Source organism: Triticum urartu, chromosome 1A (genome assembly GCF_056163025.1).
Source record: "Triticum urartu cultivar PI428250 chromosome 1A, HENAU_Tu73, whole genome shotgun sequence".
In the NCBI taxonomy this organism is placed as follows: domain Eukaryota; kingdom Viridiplantae; phylum Streptophyta; class Magnoliopsida; order Poales; family Poaceae; genus Triticum; species Triticum urartu.
In genome coordinates this window covers 394,953,232-394,969,285 of record NC_141873.1, presented here as the reverse complement: position 1 = coordinate 394,969,285, position 16,054 = coordinate 394,953,232, and positions in this window count along the sequence as shown.

Below are 16,054 nucleotides of genomic sequence, written 5' to 3'. Positions count from 1 at the left end.
TTCAGCGGAAGGGTCCTGAACATGACCAGCGCCGGATCAGTGGAGTCCGGCGGTTTTGACGTGCGGTGACGCAGGATGGAGCGGTGGCGGTGAAGGAACGAAAGGCGGCGGCGGGCGAAGGAGGGCAGAGTCGGGCCAGTGTTCCTCGCACGAGGAACAGGAGACCTCGATCGAAGGGCGGAGGCGGATGCAGATTCGGGCGTTTTTTTGTCGCTGGTTATTTTTCGCCGGCTTGTTTTCGCTGGTTTTTTTTTGAACAAGGTGGTACAATTGCGATGGGAGATTGGGAGTGTTTGGCACACGATTGCGGGGTTTTCTTCAGTTTTTCAGGGCTGAGCGGGAGGTGGGAGCAAGTACCAAAGAAGTATCAAAAAAGACCGGGTGAAGTGGAACGAAAATAAAACCCGGAACGCGGACTACCAACTGAGATATTAGGAGTAGAGATTTTTGTTTTTATGCCTAGTTAGGGGCGTTAAACGATAGCGCTTGTTGGGAGGCAACCCAAATTTATTTTTGTTCCTTGCTTTTTGTTCCTGTTTAGTAATAAATAAATCATCTATCCTCTGTTATGATTGTGTTTTTTATGTTTTAATTAGTGCTTGTGCCAAGTAAAGCCTTTAGGATCTTCTTGGATGATTGTTGTTTGATCTTGCTGAAAAAAACAGAAAGTATGAGCTCACGAGAATAATTTTCATTTTTTACCAGAGAGCGATAAAATATCAATTCCAACTGCAGTAGATCATTATACAAATTATTTAGGATTTCCTAGTTTCTCAGGATTTCTGGAGTTAAATAAGTATTCGAAACCTACATATTACTACAGACTATTCTGTTTTTGACAGATTCTGTTTTTCGTGTGTTGTTTGCTTATTTTGATGAATCTATGGCTAGTATCGGGGGTATGAACCATAGAGAAGTTGGAATACAGTAGGTTTAACACCAATATAAATAAATAATGAGTTCATTACAGTAACTTAAAGTGGTGGTTTGTTTTCTTATACTAACGGAGCTCATGGGATTTTCTGTTGAGCTTTGTGTTGTGAAGTTTTCAAGTTTTTGGGTAAAGATTTGATGGATTTTGGAATAAGAAGTGGCAAGAGTCTAAGCTTGGGGATGTCCAAGGCATCCCAAGGTAAAATTCAAGGATAACCAAAAGCCTAAGCTTGGGGATGCCCCGGAAGGCATCCCCTCTTTCGTCTTCGTCTATCGGTAACTTTACTTGAGGCTATATTTTTATTCACCACATGATATGTGTTTTGCTTGGAGCGTCTTGTATGATTTGAGTCTTTGCTTTTTAGTTTTTACCACAATCATCCTTGATGTACACACCTTTTTGAAGAGACACACATGAATTGGAATTTATTAGAATACTCTACGTGCTTCACTTATATATTTTGAACTAGATAAATTTTGCTTTAGTGCTTCACTTATATATTTTTAGAGTATGGTGGTGGTTTTATTTTATAGAAATTGTTGATCTCTCATGCTTCACTTATATTATTTTGAGAGTCTTTTAGAACAGCATGGTAATTTACTTTGGTTAAGAAATTAGTCCTAATATGATAGGCATCCAAGATGGGTATAATAAAAACTTTCATATAAAGTGCATTGAATACCATGAGAAGTTTGATACTTGATGATTGTTTTGAGATATGAAGATGGTGATATTAAAGTCATGCTAGTTGAGTAGTTGTGAATTTGAGAGATACTTGTGTTAAAGTTTGTGATTCACGTAGCATGCACGTATGGTGAACTGTTATGTGATGAAGTCGGAGCATGATTTATTTTTTAATTGTATTCCTTATGAGTGGCGGTCGGGGATGAGCAATGGTCTTTTCCTACCAATCTACCCCCCTAGGAGCATGCGCGTAATACTTTGTTTCAATAACTAATAGATTTTTGCAATAAAAATGTGAGTTCTTTATGACTAATGTTGAGTCCATGGATTATACGCACGCTCACCCTTCCACCATTGCTAGCCTCTCTAGTACCGCGCAACTTTCACCGGTACCATAAACCCACCATTTACCTTCCTCAAAACAGTCACCATACCTACCTATTATGGCATTTCCATAGCCATTCCGAGATATATTGCCATGCAGCTTTCCACCGTTCCGTTTATTATGACACGCTCCATCATTGTCATATTGCTTTGCATGATCATGTAGTTGACATCGTATTTGTGGCAAAGCCATCGTTCATAATTTTTCATACATGTCACTCTTGATTCATTGCACACCCCGGTACACCGCCAGAGGCATTCACGTAGAGTCATATTTTGTTCTAAGTATGGAGTTGTAATTCTTGAGTTGTAAGTAAATAAAGTGTGATGATCATCATTATTAGAGCATTGTCCCAGTGAGGAAAGGATGATGGAGACTATGATTCCCCCACAAGTCAGGATGAGACTCCGGACAAAAAAAAAGAGGCCATAAAAAAAGAAAAAAGAAAAGGCCCAAATAAAAAAATGAGAGAAAAGAGAGAAGGGGTAATGCTACTATCCATTTTCCACACTTTTGCTTCAAAGTAGCACCGTGATCTTCATGTTAGAGAGTCCCTTATGTTGTCACTTTCATATACTAGCGCAAGGTTTTCATTATAGAACTTGGCTTGTATATTCCAATGATGGGCTTCCTCAAAATGCCCTAGGTCTTCGTGAGCAAGCAAGTTGGATTCACACCCACTTAGTTTCTTTTGTTGAGATTTCATATACTTATAGCTCTAGTGCATCTGTTACATGGCAATCCCTACTCACTCACATTAATATCTATTGATGGGCATCTCCATACCTGTTGATACGCCTAGTTAATGTGAGACTATCTTCTCATTTTTGTCTTCTCCACAACCACCATTCTATTCCACCTATAGTGCTATATCCATGGCTCACGCTCATGTATTGCGTGAAGATTGAAAAAGTTTGAGAACATCAAAAGTATGAAACAATTGGTTGGCTTGTCATCAGGGTTGTGCATGATTTAAATATTTTCTGTGATGAAGATAGAGCATAGCCAGACTATATGATTTTGTAGGGATAGCTTTCTTTGGCCATGTTGTTTTGAGAAGACATAATTGCTTAGTTAGTATGCTTGAAGTATTATTGTTTTTATGTCAATATTAAACTTTTGTCTTGAATCTTTCGTATCTGAATATTCATGCCACAATAAAGAAAATTACATTGAAAATTTTGTTAGGTAGCATTCCACATCAAAAATTCTGTTTTTATCATTTACCTACTCGAGGACGAGCAGGAATTAAGCTTGGGGATGCTTGATACGTCTCTAATGTATCTATAATTTTTGATTGTTCCATGCTATTATATTATCTGTTTTGGATGTTTAATGGGCTTTAATATGCACTTTTATATTATTTTTGGGACTAGCCTATTAACCGAAGGCCCAGTGCAAATTGTTGTTTTTTGCCTATTTCAGTGTTTCGCAGAAAAGGAATATCAAACGGAATCCAAACGGAATGAAACCTTCGCGAGGATCTTTTTTGGAACAAACGCAATGCAGGAGACTTGGAGTGGTGGTCAAGGAAGCCACGGGGCAGGAGGGCACGCCCAGGGGGTAGGCGCACCCCCCATCCTCGTGGTCCCCTCGTAGCTCCACTGACCTACTTCTTTCGCCTACATATACTCTTATACCCTGAAAACATCCAGGGGAGCCATGAAACCACTTTTCCACTGCCGCAACCTTCTGTACCCGTGAAATCCCATCTGGGGACCTTTTCCGGCAATCTGCTGGAGGGGGATTCAATCACGGAGGGCTTCTACATCAACACCATAGCCTCTTCGATGATGTGTGAGTAGTTTACCACAGACCTTCGGGCCCATAGTTATTAGCTAGATGGCTTCTTCTATCTCTTTGATCTTCAATACAAAGTTCTCCTCGATGTTCTTGGATATCTATTCGATGTAATCCTTTTTGCGGTGTGATTGCCGAGATCCGATGAATTGTGGGTTTATGATCAAGTTTATCTATGAACAATATTTGATTCTTCTCTGAATTCTTATATGCATGATTTGATATCTTTGCAAGTCTCTTCAAATTTAGTTTGGTTTGGCCTACTAGATTAATCTTTCTTGCAATGGGAGAAGTGCTTAGCTTTGGGTTCAATCTTGCGGCGTCCTTTCCCAGTGACAGCAGGGGCAACAAGGCACGTATTGTATTGTTGTCATTGAGGAGAAAAAGATGGGGTTTATATCATATTTTTTGAGTTTATCCCTCTACATCATGTCATCTTGCCTAATGCGTTACTCTGTTCTTATGAACTTAATACTCTAGATGCATGCTGGATAGCGGTCGATGTGTGGAGTAATAGTAGTAGATGCAGAATCGTTTCGGTCTACTTGACACAGACGTGATGCCTATGTTTATGATCATGCCTAGATATTCTCATAACTATGCGCCTTTCTATCAATTGCTCGGCAGTAATTTGTTCACCCACCGTAAGATATGCTATCTTGAGAGAAGCCACTAGTGAAACCTATGGCCCCGGGTCTACTTTACATCATATTAATTTCCCATCAACTAGTTATTTCTGTCGCCATTTATTTTGCAATCTTTATTTTCCAATCTATACAATAAAAATACCAAAAATATTTATCTTATTATCTTTATCATATCTCACTTTTGCAAGTGGCCGTGAAGGGCTTGGCAACCCCTTTATCGCGTTGGTTGCAAGGTTCTTATTTGTTTGTGCAGGTACTAGGCGATTTGCGTGCAGTCTCCTACTAGATTGATACCTTAGTTCTTAAAAACTGAGGGAAATACTTACGCTACTTTTCTGCATCACCCTTTCCTCTTCAAGGGAAAACCAATGCATGCTCAAGAGGTAGCATGGCCCCACCCGGTGGACCTCTGGGCACCTTTCGGTGGTCTCCGTACAATACCGATAACCCCTGAAACTATTCCGGCGACTGAAACTGGACTTCCCATATATAAATCTTCACCTCCAAACCATTCCAGAACTCCTCGTGACGTCCAGGATCTCATCCGGGACTTCGAACAACCTTCGGTAACCACATACTATTTCCCATAACAACTCTAGCGTCACCGAACCTTAAGTGTGTAGACCCTACGGGTTCGGGAACCATGCAGACATGACTGAGACATCTCTCCGGCCAATAACCAACAGCGGGATCTGGATACCCATGTTGGCTCCCACATGTTCCATGATGATCTCATCGGATGAACCACGATGTCGAGGATTCAATAGATCCCGTATACAATTCCCATTGTCTACTGGTATGTTACTTGCCCGAGATTCAATCGTCGGTATCTCTATACCTCGTTCAATCTCATTACCGGCAAGTCTCTGTACTCGTTCCATAATGCATGATCATGTGGCTAACTCCTTAGTCACATTGATCTTGTTATGATGATGCATTACCGAGTGGGCCCAAAGATACCTCTCCGTCATACGAAGTGACAAATCCCAGTCTCGATTCGTGCCAACCCAACAGACACTTTTGGAGATACTTCTAGTGCACCTTTATAGCCACCCAGTTACGTTGTGATGTTTGGTACACCCAAAGCATTCCTACGGTATCCGGGAGTTGCACAATCTCATGTTCTAAGGAAAATGGTACTTGACATTAGAAAAGCTTTTAGCAAACGAACTACGCGATCTTGTGCTATGCTTAGGATTGGGTCTTGTCCATCACATCATTCTCCTAATGATGTGATCCCGTTATCAACGACACCCAATGTCCATGGACAGGAAACCATGAACATCTATTGATCAACGAGCTAGTCAACTAGAAGCTTACTAGGGACATATTACGATCTATGTATTCACGCATGTATTACGGTTTCCGATTAATACAATTATAGCATGAACAATAAACAATTACTATAGACTGTCCTTTAGGTACTGTTGCAAACTCATTCCAATTTCATATTAGAACTATATCTACTGTATTCCAACTTCACCATGTTTCATACCCCTGATACTATCCATAGATTCATCAAAATAAGCAAACAACACACGAAAAACAGAATCTATCTAAAACAGGGCAGTCTGTAGTAATCTGGAAGTTTAGTAAACTTCTGTAACTCCAATAATTATGAAATAAATTTGACAATTTGAAATTTTTGTACAGAAGTAGTGTGCAAAAAGTTTCAGACCCATTTGATTTTCCAGTAAAAATGTAAATTCACGCGCTACAGCCAAAGTTTCTGTTTTTTTCTGCACATAGTAAATAAGCAATCTAATCATCCTAAAACCAAAGCTTGGCACATTATTTTTATAATACAATGGATATATACAAGGGGATAATTATTTACAGAGAAACTTCCATTAAAAATTCTACATTGTTTCCGTGAGCATGAACACAAGTGCTCAAGGTCGACCCTCACTTCTTCAATGCATAACTTTCCAATCACTTCTCTTTTTGGAAAACTTTTTAGGCATGAGAGGCAAGTAATAATTTTTTTTGTATTTTCATTCTTTTAAAAAATTGAATGTTTCACCCACAACTAAAAATAAACAAAAAGGAAAAAAACTATTTAATAAAGAAAGCAAACAAGCACACACGAGAATATCAACCCCACGCTATTGCTCCCCGGCAATGGCGCCAGAAAAGAGCTTGATAATCCCCAAGTGCAAGGAATCATCATAGAAATTTCCAAAGGTGGAAGTGATAAGTATGGAGTGTCGAACCCACAAGGAGCTAAAGGTAAGATCAATATTCTCTCAAGCCCTATCTGCCACTGATACGACTCTACGTACACCGAACGTTTGCTTCCAACTAGCAACGAGAAATAAAACTAGGTTGTGGGTATGAAGAGGATAACTTTGTATGATATCGGAGAGCTATATAAAAGTAGGTGCTGTTATCATGAAGTTAGAATATATTACTAAATATTATAAATAGCGAGTGTGGAATAATGGTGATCGGTGTGCGGAATTGTCCTAGGCAATCGTTAACAAGACCGGTAATCACTATTGCAGTTTCATATGAGGGAGAGGCATAAGCTAACATACTTTCTCTACTTGGATCATATGCACTTATGATTGGAACTCTAGCAAGCATCCGCAACTACTAAAGATCATTAAGGTACAACCCAACCATAGCATTAAAGCATCAAGTCCTCTTTATCCCGTATGCAACAACCCCCTTACTCGGGTTTGTGTTTTAGTCACTCACGCAACCCACTATAAGCGAATCATAAACGTATTGCAACACCCTACAACGGGGATCCCTCACGCTTGCGCACACGGAGGGCACCATAGGACAGCACCAAAGTAAAACATACAACTCATACCAATCTAGATCATCAATCAACCCAAAGACAAAAGATATCTACTCAAAACATCATAGGATGGCAACACATCATTGGATCATAATATATGACATAAAGCACCATGTTCAAGTAGGGATTACAACGAGGTGCGGGAGAGTGGACCACGTAAAAGAGATGAGGATGGTAATGATGATGGTGATGTTGATGAAGACGATCACCGTGACGATGATTCCCCTCCCGATGGCACTCCGGTACCACCAAGAGAGAGGAGGAGAGGTTCTCCCCCTTGTGCTTCCTCCTCCATGGCCTGCCCCCTGGATGGGGAGAGGTTCTCCCTCTGGTCCTTGGCCTTCATGACGATAATGGCCCCTCCGGGATCCTCCTCCATCCCCTCCGGTGATGATGGCCCCCTCCGGCAGGGTGCCAGAGAGGGCCTAGATTGGTTTTCGGTGGCTACGGAGGCTTCTGGCGGCGGAACTCCCGATCTAGGTTAATTTTTCGAGGTTTCTGTATTTATAGGAATTTTTGGCGTCGGTCTCACGTCAAGGAGGTGCCCGAGGCGTCCACGAGGCAGGACCACATGCCTGGGGGGTGGACGCGCCCCCACCCTCGTGGATGCTCCGGGACTCTCATGGCCCAACTCTTTTACTCCGGGGTCTTCTTTTGGTCCATAAAAAATCGTCAAAAATTGGCATGTCAATTGGACTCCGTTTGATATTCCTTTTCTGTAAAACTCAAAACAAGGAAAAAACAGAAACTGACACTGGGCACTAGGTTAATAGGTTATTCCAAAAAATCATATAAAATAGCATATAAATGCATATAAAACATCCAAGGTTGATAATATAATAGCATGAATACTTCATAAATTATAGATACGTTGGAGATGTATCAGCATCCCCAAGCTTAATTCCTGCTCATCCTCGAGTAGGTAAATGATAAAAGAAATAATTTATGAAGTGTGAATGCTAGCAAGTGCATAAGTTTCATCAATGATAGTTTCAATCACTTTTTATAACATCATTATATATCATAACAGTAGCTCATCTTCATAAAACTTTTCATGATCAACTAACAAGCTATTCACATGTTAAAGTATAGATCATAAACTTTCTTGAAACTAACAAACTATATTCTCAGTCATCAAACAACTGCAATTCATCTTATTTTCAGGAAGGGTCAATGTCAGAGCTTTGATTTAGCAAACTCCACATACTCAACTATCATTTAATCTTTCACAATTGCTAACACTCACGTGATATTTATGGGTTCAAAGTTTTAATCGGACACAGAGAAAGATAGGGGCTTATAGATTCGCCTCCCAACCTTTTACCTCAAGGGTAATGTCAACAATAATAATTCATGATAACTTACATCCAATTGGATATATATACCAGGATCTTTCCAACACAATGTACTTGCCAAAGGATAAAATGTAAAAAGAAAAGGTGAAGATCACCATGACTCTTGCATAAGGGTAGAAGATAGGCCTTTCGCAGAGGGAAGCAGAGGTTGTCATACGCTTTTATGGTTGGATGCACAAAATCTTAATGCAAAAGAACGTCACTTTATATTGCCACTTGTGATATGGACCTTTATTATGCAGTCCGTCGCTTTTATTTCTTCCACATCACAAGATCGTATAAAGCTTATTTTCTCCACATTAATAGATCATACATATTTACAGGGCAATTTTTTATTGCATGCATCAATGACAACTTACTTGAAGGATCTTACTCAATCCATAGGTAGGTATGGTGGACTCTCATGGCAAAACTGGTTTAAGGAATGTTTGGAAGCACAAGTAGTATCTCTACTTGGTGCAAAGAATTTCGCTAGCATGAGGGGGAAAAGCAAGCTCAACATGTTGGATGATCCAGGACAATATACTTTATTTCGGATATAAGAAAACATAACCCATTACGTCGTCTTCCTTGTCCGACATCAACCTTTTAGCATGTCATATTTTAATGAGTGCTCACAAGTACAAAACATGTCCAAGATAGTATATTTATATGTGAAATCTCTCTTCCTTCAATATTCTTTCATGAATTGTTCCAGTAACCAATTCTATGTTTGCTAACTTTCAATAAGTTTACTACCTATACTTATTCTATGTGAAGTCATTACTCCCCATGGTATAAGCATATTAAACATATATAAATTCAGATTTATGATATTCAATTATTCAACCATTTACTCATAGATATACGTGAAGCACGTGAGTAAATGACAAACTACTCCAAAAGATAATAATGAAGGACACTGAGTAGTCAAATAATTAACTAGCCATGGGAGGATTCTTTTTCATTTAATATTTCAGATCCAATGATTTTATTCAAACATCAAGTAAAATTGAAAATACGCTCCAAGAAAAACACATATCATGTGACGAATAAAAATATAGCTCCGAGTAAGGTATACTGATAGTTTTGAAGACGAAATAGGGGATGCCTTCCGGGGCATCCCCAAGCTTAGGTGCTTGAGTCTTCCTTGAATATTACCTTGGGGTGCCTTGGGCAATCTTAGGGTCTTTCCACTCCTTATTCTCCCCATATCGATATCTCACCCAAAGCTTGAAAACTTCAATCACACAAAACTTAACGGAACTTCGTGAGATAGGTTAGTATGATAAAGAGTAAACCATTCACCTTGGTACTGTCAAAGACAAAGATCGTAATTGTTCTCACACAATGCCTACTGTACCATATCATTTCTATAATTTATATTGAGGAATATAAGTCATAGAAACTAGAAAACAAGCAAACTATGCAATGAAAATAGAATCTGCCAGAAACAGAATAGTCTGTAAAGATCTGAACACTAACCCTACTTCTGCTACTCAAAAATTTATGAAATAAATTGGTGTACGTGAGGAATTTGTCTATTAATCTTCTGCAAAAAGAATCAGCACCAAAGCACTCTTCTGTAAAAAAATGGCTGCTAATCTCGTGAGCGCAAAGTTTCTGTTTTTTACAGCAAGATCACATTAACTTTCACCCAAGTCTTCCCAAAGGTCTTACTTGGCACTTTATTGAAACAAAAGCTATAAAACATGATTGCTAAAGTAGCTTAATCATGTAAACACACAAAAACAGTAAGGGTAAATATTGGGTTATCTCCCAACAAGCGCTTTTCTTTAATGCATTTTAGCTAGGCATGATGATTTCAATGATGCTCACATGAAAGATAAGACTTGAACATAAAGAGAGCATCATGAAGAATATGACTAGCAAATTTAAACCTAACCCACTTCCTATGCCTAGGGATTTTGTGAGCACACAATTTATGGAACAAGAATCAACTAGCATAGGAAGGAAAAAAAGTATAACTTCAAAACTTTAAGCACATAGAGAGAAAAACTTGATATTATTGCACTCCTACAAGCATGTATTCCTCCCTCATAATAATTTTCAGTAGCATCATGAATGATTTCAACAATATAACCATCACATAAAGCATTCTTTTCATGATCTACAAGCATAGAAAATTTTCTACTCTCCACATAAGCAAAATTCTTCTCATTCGGAATAGCGGGATCACTAGTTCCTAGAGTTGACACTCTTCCAAACCCGCTTTAGATGATAGTATTATTCATACTCCAAAGGATATAAGTGAAGTTCATGGAGGATTCTACCATTAATATAGACTAACCAATATCCAAGCTCAAAATATATAAGTGAAGCACACGAAGCATTCTATAAAATCATACTTAAAGGATATAAGTGAAGCACATGAAGCATTCTATAAACCAATGAAGGGCTATCTAATACTAGCATGGTTCTTTAAAGGAAGAACAAAAAAACAAAGGACACAAATCATGTGAACGAAACAAAAACCGAGGTATACCGATAATTGTTGAAGAAGAAAGATGGGATGCCAACTGGGGCATCCCCAAGCTTAGATGCTTGAGTATCCTTAGAATATTTACTTGGGGTGCCTTGGGAATCCCCAAGCTTGAGCTCTTTCCTCTCTTTATTCTTCTCACATCGGTAACTCCTCGTTCTTCGAACACTTCATCCACAAAAAACTTTAACAAAAACTTTGTGAGATCCATTAGTATAATAAAGCAAATCACTACCTTTAGGTACTGTTGCAAACTCATTCCAATTTCATATTAGAACTATATCTACTGTATTCCAACTTCACCATGTTTCATACCACCCGATACTACCCATAGATTCATCAAAATAAGCAAACAACACACGAAAAACAGAATCTATCTAAAACAGGACAATCTGTAGTAATCTGGAAGTTTAGTAAACTTCTATAACTCCAATAATTATGAAATAAATTTGAACAATTTGTACAGAAGTAATGTGCAAAAAGTTTCAGACCCATTTGACTTTCTAGTAAAAAAATGTAAATTCACGCGCTACAGCCAAAGTTTCTGTTTTTGTTCTGCACATAGTAAACAAGCAATCTAATCATCCTAAAACCAAAGCTTGGCACATTATTTTTATAATACAATGGATATATACAAGGGGATAATTATTTAAAGAGAAACTTCCATTAAAAATTCTACATTGTTTCCGTGAGCATGAACACAAGTGCTCAAGGTCGACCCTCACTTCTTCAATGCATAACTTTCCAATCACTTCTCCTTTTGAAAAACTTTTTAGGCATGAGAGGCAAGTAATAATATTTTTTTTGTATTTTCATTCTTTAAAACAAATTGAATGTTTCACCCACAACTAAACAGAAACAAAAAGGAAAAAACAAAACCTACTTAGTGAAGAAAGCAAACAAGCACACACGAGAATATCAACCCCACGCTATTGCTCCGCGGCAACGGCGCCAGAAAAGAGCTTGATAATCCCCAAGTGCAAGGAATCATCGTAGCAATTTCCAAAGGTGGAAGTGATAAGTATGGAGTGTCGAACCCACAAGGAGCTAAAGGTAAGATCAATATTCTCTCAAGCCCTATCTGTCACTGATACGACTCTACGTACACCGAACGTTTGCTTCCAACTAGCAACGAGAAATAAAACTAGGTTGTGGGTATGAAGAGGATAACTTTGTATGATATCGGAAAGCTAAAATATAAAAGTAGGTGATGTTATCATGAAGTTAGAATATATTACTAAATATTGTAAATAGCGAGTGTGGAATAATGGTGATCGGTGTGCGGAATTGTCCTAGGCAATCGTTAACAAGACCGGTAATCACTATTGCAGTTTCATATGAGGGAGAGGCATAAGCTAACATACTTTCTCTACTTGGATCATATGCACTTATGATTTGAACTCTAGCAAGCATCCGCAACTACTAAAGATCATTAAGGTAAAACCCAACCATAGCATTAAAGCATCAAGTCCTCTTTATCCCGTATGCAACAACCCCCTTACTCGGGTTTGTGTTTTAGTCACTCACGCAACCCACTATAAGCGAATCATAAACGTATTGCAACACCCTACAACGGGGATCCCTCACGCTTGCGCACACGGAGGGCACCATAGGACAGCACCAAAGTAAAACATACAACTCATACCAATCTAGATCATCAATCAACCCAAAGACAAAAGATATCTACTCAAAACATCATAGGATGGCAACACATCATTGGATCATAATATATGACATAAAGCACCATGTTCAAGTAGGGATTACAACGAGGTGCGGGAGAGTGGACCACGTAAAAGAGATGAGGATGGTAATGATGATGGTGATGTTGATGAAGACGATCACCGTGACGATGATTCCCCTCCCGATGGCACTCCGGTACCACCAAGAGAGAGGAGGAGAGGTTCTCCCCCTTGTGCTTCCTCCTCCATGGCCTGCCCCCTGGATGGGGAGAGGTTCTCCCTCTGGTCCTTGGCCTTCATGACGATAATGGCCCCTCCGGGATCCTCCTCCATCCCCTCCGGTGATGATGGCCCCCTCCGGCAGGGTGCCAGAGAGGGCCTAGATTGGTTTTCGGTGGCTACGGAGGCTTCTGGCGGCGGAACTCCCGATCTAGGTTAATTTTTCGAGGTTTCTGTATTTATAGGAATTTTTGGCGTCGGTCTCACGTCAAGGAGGTGCCCGAGGCGTCCACGAGGCAGGACCACACGCCTGGGGGGTGGGCGCGCCCCCACCCTCGTGGATGCTCCGGGACTCTCATGGCCCAACTCTTTTACTCCGGGGTCTTCTTTTGGTCCATAAAAAATCGTCAAAAATTGGCATGTCAATTGGACTCCGTTTGATATTCCTTTTCTGTAAAACTCAAAACAAGGAAAAAACAGAAACTGACACTGGGCACTAGGTTAATAGGTTATTCCAAAAAATCATATAAAATAGCATATAAATGCATATAAAACATCCAAGGTTGATAATATAATAGCATGAATACTTCATAAATTATAGATACGTTGGAGATGTATCAGCATCCCCAAGCTTAATTCCTGCTCATCCTCGAGTAGGTAAATGATAAAAGAAATAATTTATGAAGTGTGAATGCTAGCAAGTGCATAAGTTTCATCAATGATAGTTTCAATCACTTTTTATAACATCATTATATATCATAACAGTAGCTCATCTTCATAAAACTTTTCATGATCAACTAACAAGCTATTCACATGTTAAAGTATAGATCATAAACTTTCTTGAAACTAACAAACTATATTCTCAGTCATCAAACAACTGCAATTCATCTTATTTTCAGGAAGGGTCAATGTCAGAGCTTTGATTTAGCAAACTCCACATACTCAACTATCATTTAATCTTTCACAATTGCTAACACTCACGTGATATTTATGGGTTCAAAGTTTTAATCGGACACAGAGAAAGATAGGGGCTTATAGATTCGCCTCCCAACCTTTTACCTCAAGGGTAATGTCAACAATAATAATTCATGATAACTTACATCCAATTGGATATATATACCAGGATCTTTCCAACACAATGTACTTGCCAAAGGATAAAATGTAAAAAGAAAAGGTGAAGATCACCATGACTCTTGCATAAGGGTAGAAGATAGGCCTTTCGCAGAGGGAAGCAGAGGTTGTCATACGCTTTTATGGTTGGATGCACAAAATCTTAATGCAAAAGAACGTCACTTTATATTGCCACTTGTGATATGGACCTTTATTATGCAGTCCGTCGCTTTTATTTCTTCCACATCACAAGATCGTATAAAGCTTATTTTCTCCACATTAATAGATCATACATATTTACAGGGCAATTTTTTATTGCATGCATCAATGACAACTTACTTGAAGGATCTTACTCAATCCATAGGTAGGTATGGTGGACTCTCATGGCAAAACTGGTTTAAGGAATGTTTGGAAGCACAAGTAGTATCTCTACTTGGTGCAAAGAATTTCGCTAGCATGAGGGGGAAAAGCAAGCTCAACATGTTGGATGATCCAGGACAATATACTTTATTTCGGATATAAGAAAACATAACCCATTACGTCGTCTTCCTTGTCCGACATCAACCTTTTAGCATGTCATATTTTAATGAGTGCTCACAAGTACAAAACATGTCCAAGATAGTATATTTATATGTGAAATCTCTCTTCCTTCAATATTCTTTCATGAATTGTTCCAGTAACCAATTCTATGTTTGCTAACTTTCAATAAGTTTACTACCTATACTTATTCTATGTGAAGTCATTACTCCCCATGGTATAAGCATATTAAACATATATAAATTCAGATTTATGATATTCAATTATTCAACCATTTACTCATAGATATACGTGAAGCACGTGAGTAAATGACAAACTACTCCAAAAGATAATAATGAAGGACACTGAGTAGTCAAATAATTAACTAGCCATGGGAGGATTCTTTTTCATTTAATATTTCAGATCCAATGATTTTATTCAAACATCAAGTAAAATTGAAAATACGCTCCAAGAAAAACACATATCATGTGACGAATAAAAATATAGCTCCGAGTAAGGTATACTGATAGTTTTGAAGACGAAATAGGGGATGCCTTCCGGGGCATCCCCAAGCTTAGGTGCTTGAGTCTTCCTTGAATATTACCTTGGGGTGCCTTGGGCAATCTTAGGGTCTTTCCACTCCTTATTCTCCCCATATCGATATCTCACCCAAAGCTTGAAAACTTCAATCACACAAAACTTAACGGAACTTCGTGAGATAGGTTAGTATGATAAAGAGTAAACCATTCACCTTGGTACTGTCAAAGACAAAGATCGTAATTGTTCTCACACAATGCCTACTGTACCATATCATTTCTATAATTTATATTGAGGAATATAAGTCATAGAAACTAGAAAACAAGCAAACTATGCAATGAAAATAGAATCTGCCAGAAACAGAATAGTCTGTAAAGATCTGAACACTAACCCTACTTCTGCTACTCAAAAATTTATGAAATAAATTGGTGGACGTGAGGAATTTGTCTATTAATCTTCTGCAAAAAGAATCAGCACCAAAGCACTCTTCTGTAAAAAAATGGCTGCTAATCTCGTGAGCGCAAAGTTTCTGTTTTTTACAGCAAGATCACATTAACTTTCACCCAAGTCTTCCCAAAGGTCTTACTTGGCACTTTATTGAAACAAAAGCTATAAAACATGATTGCTAAAGTAGCTTAATCATGTAAACACACAAAAACAGTAAGGGTAAATATTGGGTTATCTCCCAACAAGCGCTTTTCTTTAATGCATTTTAGCTAGGCATGATGATTTCAATGATGCTCACATGAAAGATAAGACTTGAACATAAAGAGAGCATCATGAAGAATATGACTAGCAAATTTAAACCTAACCCACTTCCTATGCCTAGGGATTTTGTGAGCACACAATTTATGGAACAAGAATCAACTAGCATAGGAAGGAAAAAAAGTATAACTTCAA